Genomic DNA, 6073 nt, shown 5'->3' with positions numbered 1-6073 from the left:
TAGCGTAGTGTAGAGTAGAGTAGAGTAGAGTAGAGTAGAGTAGAGTAGAGTCGAGTAGAGTAGTGTAGAGTAGAGTAGCGTAGAGTCGAGTAGAGTAGCGTAGAGTAGAGTAGCATAGAGTAGAGTACAGTAGTGCAGAGTAGATTAGTGTAGAGTAGAGTAGTGTAGAGTAGTGTAAAGCAGTGTAGAGTAGTGTAGAGTAGAGTAGTGTTGAGTAGAAAAGAGTAGAGTAGTTTAGAGGAGAGTAGAGTAGTGTAGAATATATTAGAGTAGTGTAGAGTAGAGTATAGTAGTGTAGTGTAGAGTAGTGTAGAGTAGAATAGTGTAGAGTAGATTATGGTAGAGTAGAGTTGTGTAGTGTAGAGTAGAATAGAGTAGTGTAGAGTAGAAAAGAGTAGATTAGAGTAGATTAGAGTAGATTAGAGTAGATTAGAGTAGAGAAGAGTAGAGTAGCGTGGTGTAGAGTAGAGTAGAGTAGAGTAGAGTAGTGCAGAGTAGAGTAGAGTAGAGTAGAGTAGTGTAGTGTAGTGTAAAGCAGTGTAGAGTAGTGTAGAGTAGAGTAGTGTTGAGTAGAATAGAGTAGAGTAGTATAGAGGAGAGTAGAGTAGTGTAGTGTAGAGTAGAGTAGAGTAGAGTAGTGTAGTGTAGAGTAGAGTAGTGTAGAGAAGTGTAGAGTAGAATAGAGTAGAGTAGATTATAGTAGAGTAGAGTTGTGTAGTGTAGAGTAGAGTAGATTAGAGTAGAGTGGAGTAGTGTAGTCTAGAGTATAGTTGTGTAGTTTAGAGTAGAGTAGAATAGAGTAGTGTAGAGTAGAAAATAGTAGATCAGATTAGTGTAGAGTAGAGTAGTGTAGAGTAGAGCAAAGTAGAGTAGAATAGTGTAGGTTACAATAGTGTAGAATAGAGTAGAGTATTGTAGAGTAGTGTATAGTAGAATAGAATAGAGTGGAGTAGAGTAGAGTAGAGTAGTGTAGTGTAGAGTAGAGTAGAGTAGAGTAGTGCAGAGTGGAATAGAGTAGTGTAGAGTATAATAGAGTAGAGTAGATGAGAGTAGTGTAGTGTAGAGTAGAGTAGTTTAAAGTAGAGTAGTGTAGTGTAGCGTAGTGTAGAGTAGAGTAGAGTAGAGTAGAGTAGAGTAGAGTAGAGTAGAGTAGAATAGAGTAGAGTAGCATAGAGTAGAGGACAGTAGAGTGGATTAGAGTAGAGTAGAGTAGAGTAGAGTAGATTATAGTAGAGTAGCGTAGTGTAGTGTAGAGTAGTGTAGAGTAGTGTAGAGTAGTGTAGAGTAGTGTAGAGTAGCGTAGTGTAGAGTAGAGTAGAGTAGAGTAGAGTAGTGTAGAGTAGAGTAGCGTAGAGTCGAGTAGAGTAGAGTTGCGTAGAGTAGAGTAGCATAGAGTAGAGTAAAGTAGTGCAGAGTAGATTAGTGTAGAGTAGAGTAGTGTAGAGTAGAGTAGAGTAGTGTAGAGTAGTGTAAAGCAGTGTAGAGTAGTGTAGAGTAGAGTAGTGTTGAGTAGAAAAGATTAGAGTAGATTAGAGTAGATTAGAGTAGAGAAGAGTAGAGTAGCGTGGTGTAGAGTAGAGTAGAGTAGAGTAGAGTAGTGCAGAGTAGAGTAGAGTAGAGTAGAGTAGTGTAGTGTAGTGTAAAGCAGTGTAGAGTAGTGTAGAGTAGAGTAGTGTTGAGTAGAATAGAGTAGAGTAGTATAGAGGAGAGTAGAGTAGTGTAGTGTAGAGTAGAGTAGAGTAGAGTAGTGTAGTGTAGAGTAGAGTAGTATAGAGAAGTGTAGAGTAGAATAGAGTAGAGTAGATTATAGTAGAGTAGAGTTGTGTAGTGTAGAGTAGAGTAGATTAGAGTAGAGTGGAGTAGTGTAGTCTAGAGTATAGTTGTGTAGTTTAGAGTAGAGTAGAATAGAGTAGTGTAGAGTAGAAAATAGTAGATCAGATTAGTGTAGAGTAGAGTAGTGTAGAGTAGAGCAAAGTAGAGTAGAATAGTGTAGGTTACAATAGTGTAGAATAGAGTAGAGTATTGTAGAGTAGTGTATAGTAGAATAGAATAGAGTGGAGTAGAGTAGAGTAGAGTAGTGTAGTGTAGAGTAGAGTAGAGTAGAGTAGTGCAGAGTGGAATAGAGTAGTGTAGAGTATAATAGAGTAGAGTAGATGAGAGTAGTGTAGTGTAGAGTAGAGTAGTTTAAAGTAGAGTAGTGTAGTGTAGCGTAGTGTAGAGTAGAGTAGAGTAGAGTAGAGTAGAGTAGAGTAGAGTAGAATAGAGTAGAGTAGCATAGAGTAGAGGACAGTAGAGTGGATTAGAGTAGAGTAGAGTAGAGTAGAGTAGATTATAGTAGAGTAGCGTAGTGTAGTGTAGAGTAGTGTAGAGTAGTGTAGTGTAGAGTAGTGTAGAGTAGTGTAGAGTAGTGTAGAGTAGCGTAGTGTAGAGTAGAGTAGAGTAGAGTAGTGTAGAGTAGAGTAGCGTAGAGTCGAGTAGAGTAGAGTTGCGTAGAGTAGAGTAGCATAGAGTAGAGTAAAGTAGTGCAGAGTAGTGTAGAGTAGAGTAGTGTAGAGTAGAGTATAGTAGTGTAGAGTAGAGTAGAGTAGTGTAGTGTAAAGCAGTGTAGAGTAGTGTAGAGTAGAGTAGTGTTGAGTAGAAAAGAGTAGAGTAGTTTAGAGGAGAGTAGAGTAGTGTAGAATATATTAGAGTAGTGTAGAGTAGAGTATAGTAGTGTAGTGTAGAGTAGTGTAGATTAGAATAGTGTAGTGAAGATTAGAGTAGAGCAGAGTAGTGTTGAATAGAGTAGAGCAGTGTAGTGTAGAGTAGTGTAGTGTAGCGTAGTGTAGTGTAGAGTAGAGTAGAGTAGAGTAGAGTAGAGTAGAGTAGCATAGAGTAGAGTACAGTAGAGTGGATTAGAGTAGAGTAGAGTAGAGTAGATTAGAGTAGAGTAGAGTAGCGTAGTGTAGAGTAGAGTAGAGTAGAGTAGAGTAGAGTAGAGTAGCATAGAGTAGAGTACAGTAGAGTGGATTAGAGTAGAGTAGAGTAGAGTAGATTAGAGTAGAGTAGAGTAGCGTAGTGTAGAGTAGAGTAGAGTAGAATAGAGTAGAGTAGTGTAGAGTAGAGTAGCGTAGAGTCGAGTAGAGTAGAGTAGCGTAGTGTAGAGTAGAGTAGAGTAGAGTACAGTAGTGCAGAGTAGAGTAGAGTAGAGTAGAGTAGAGTAGAGGAGAATAGAGTAGCATAGAGTAGAGTACAGTAGAGTGGATTAGAGTAGAGTAGAGTAGAGTAGAGTAGAGTAGAGTAGAGTAGCGTAGTGTAGAGTAGAGTAGAGTAGAATAGAGTAGAGTAGTGTAGAGTAGAGTAGCGTAGAGTCGAGTAGAGTAGAGTAGCGTAGTGTAGAGTAGAGTAGAGTAGAGTACAGTAGTGTAGAGTAAAGCAGTGTAGAGTAGTGTAGAGTAGTGTAAAGCAGTGTAGATTAGTGTAGAGTAGAGTAGTGTTGAGTAGTAAAGAGTAGAGTAGTTTAGAGGAGAGTAGAGTAGTGTAGAATATATTAGAGTAGTGTAGAGTAGAGTATAGTAGTGTAGTGTAGAGTAGTGTAGAGTAGAATAGTGTAGAGTAGATTATGGTAGAGTCGAGTTGTGTAGTGTAGAGTAGAGTAGAGTAGAGTAGATTAGAGTAGAGTAGAGTAGAGTAGAGTAGTGTAGTGTAGAGTAGAGTAGTGTAGAGTAGTATAGAGTAGTGTAGAATAGAGTAGAGTAGAGTAGAGTAGAGTAGAGTAGAGTAGAATAGAATAGAGTAGTGTAGAGTAGAAAAGAGTAGATTAGATTAGAATAGAGAAGATTAGAGTAGAGTTGTGTAGTGTTTAGTAGTGTAGAATAGAGTAGAGTAGTGTAGTGTAGTGTAGAGTAGAGTAGAGTAGTGTAGAGTAGATTAGTGTAGAGTAGTGCAGAGTAGAGTAGAGTAGTGTAGAGTAGAGTAGAGTAGAGTAGCATTGAGTCGAGTAGAGTAGCGTTGAGTCGAGTAGAGTAGCGTTGAGTAGAGTAGTGTAGAGTAGAGTAGATTAGAGTAGATTAGAGTAGATTAGAGTAGAGTAGAGTAGAGTAGCGTGGTGTAGAGTAGAGTAGAGTAGTGCAGAGTAGAGTAGAGTTGAGTAGAGTAGAGTAGAGTAGTGTAGTGTAGTGTAAAGCAGTGTAGAGTAGTGTAGAGTAGAGTAGTGTTGAGTAGAATAGAGTAGAGTAGTATAGAGGAGAGTAGAGTAGAGTAGTGTAGTGTAGAGTAGAGTAGTGTAGAGAAGTGTAGAGTAGAATAGAGTAGAGTAGATTATAGTAGAGTAGAGTTGTGTAGTGTAGAGTAGAGTAGATTAGAGTAGAGTGGAGTAGTGTAGTCTAGAGTATAGTTGTGTAGTTTAGAGTAGAGTAGAATAGAGTAGTGTAGAGTAGAAAATAGTAGATCAGATTAGTGTAGAGTAGAGTAGTGTAGAGTAGAGCAAAGTAGAGTAGAATAGTGTAGGTTACAATAGTGTAGAATAGAGTAGAGTATTGTAGAGTAGTGTATAGTAGAATAGAATAGAGTGAAGTAGAGTAGAGTAGAGTAGTGTAGTGTAGAGTAGAGTAGAGTAGAGTAGTGCAGAGTGGAATAGAGTAGTGTAGAGTATAATAGAGTAGAGTAGATGAGAGTAGTGTAGTGTAGAGTAGAGTAGTTTAAAGTAGAGTAGTGTAGTGTAGCGTAGTGTAGAGTAGAGTAGAGTAGAGTAGAGTAGAGTAGAGTAGAGTAGAGTAGATTAGAGTAGAGTAGCGTAGTGTAGTGTAGAGTAGTGTAGAGTAGTGTAGAGTAGTGTAGAGTAGCGTAGTGTAGAGTAGAGTAGAGTAGAGTCGAGTAGAGTAGAGTTGCGTAGAGTAGAGTAGCATAGAGTAGAGTACAGTAGTGCAGAGTAGATTAGTGTAGAGTAGAGTAGTGTAGAGTAGTGTAAAGCAGTGTAGAGTAGTGTAGAGTAGAGTAGTGTTGAGTAGAAAAGAGTAGAGTAGTTTAGAGGAGAGTAGAGTAGTGTAGAATATATTAGAGTAGTGTAGAGTAGAGTATAGTAGTGTAGTGTAGAGTAGTGTAGATTAGAATAGTGTAGAGTAGATTATGGTAGAGTAGAGTTGTGTAGTGTAGAGTAGAGTAGATTAGAGTAGAGTAGAGTAGAGTAGAGTATAGTAGTGTAGAGTAGTATAGAGTAGTGTAGAATAGAATAGAGTAGAGTAGAGTAGAGTAGAGTAGAGTAGTGTAGAGTAGAGTAGAATAAAGTAGTGTAGAGTAGAAAAGAGTAGATTAGATTAGAATAGAGAAGATTAGAGTAGAGTTGTGTAGTGTTTAGTAGTGTAGAATAGAGTAGAGTAGTGTAGTGTAGAGTAGAGTAGAGTAGAGTAGAGTAGTGTAGAGTAGAGTAGTGTAGAGTAGTGCAGAGTAGAGTAGAGTAGTGTAGAGTAGTGTAGAGTAGAGTAGCGTAGAATAGAGTAGCATTGAGTCGAGTAGAGTAGCGTTGAGTAGAGTAGTGTAGGCGTAGAGTAGATTAGAGTAGATTAGAGTAGATTAGAGTAGATTAGAGTATAGTAGAGTAGAGTAGCGTGGTGTAGAGTAGCGTAGAGTAGAGTAGCATAGAGTAGAGTACAGTAGTGCAGAGTAGAGTAGAGTAGAGTAGAGTAGTGTAGTGTAGTGTAAAGCAGTGTAGAGTAGTGTAGAGTAGAGTAGAGTTGAGTAGAATAGAGTAGAGTAGTATAGAGGAGAGTAGAGTAGAGTAGAGTAGTGTAGTGTAAAGCAGTGTAGAGTAGTGTAGAGTAGAGTAGTGTTGAGTAGAATAGAGTAGAGTAGTATAGAGGAGAGTAGAGTAGTGTAGTGTAGAGTAGAGTAGAGTAGTGTAGTGTAGAGTAGTGTAGAGTAGAGTAGATTATAGTAGATTAGAGTAGATTAGAGTAGAGTAGAGTAGCGTGGTGTAAAGTAGAGTAGAGTAGAGTAGTGCAGAGTAGAGTAGAGTAGAGTAGCGTGGTGTAGAGTAGAGTAGAGTAGAGTAGAGTAGTGCAGAGTAGAGTAGAGTAGAGTAGAGTAGAGTAGTGTA

This window comes from Coregonus lavaretus, assembly GCF_964263955.1.
Source record: "Coregonus lavaretus genome assembly, chromosome: 17".
In the NCBI taxonomy this organism is placed as follows: Eukaryota; Metazoa; Chordata; class Actinopteri; order Salmoniformes; family Salmonidae; genus Coregonus; species Coregonus lavaretus.
This window is presented reverse-complemented; position numbering follows the sequence as displayed.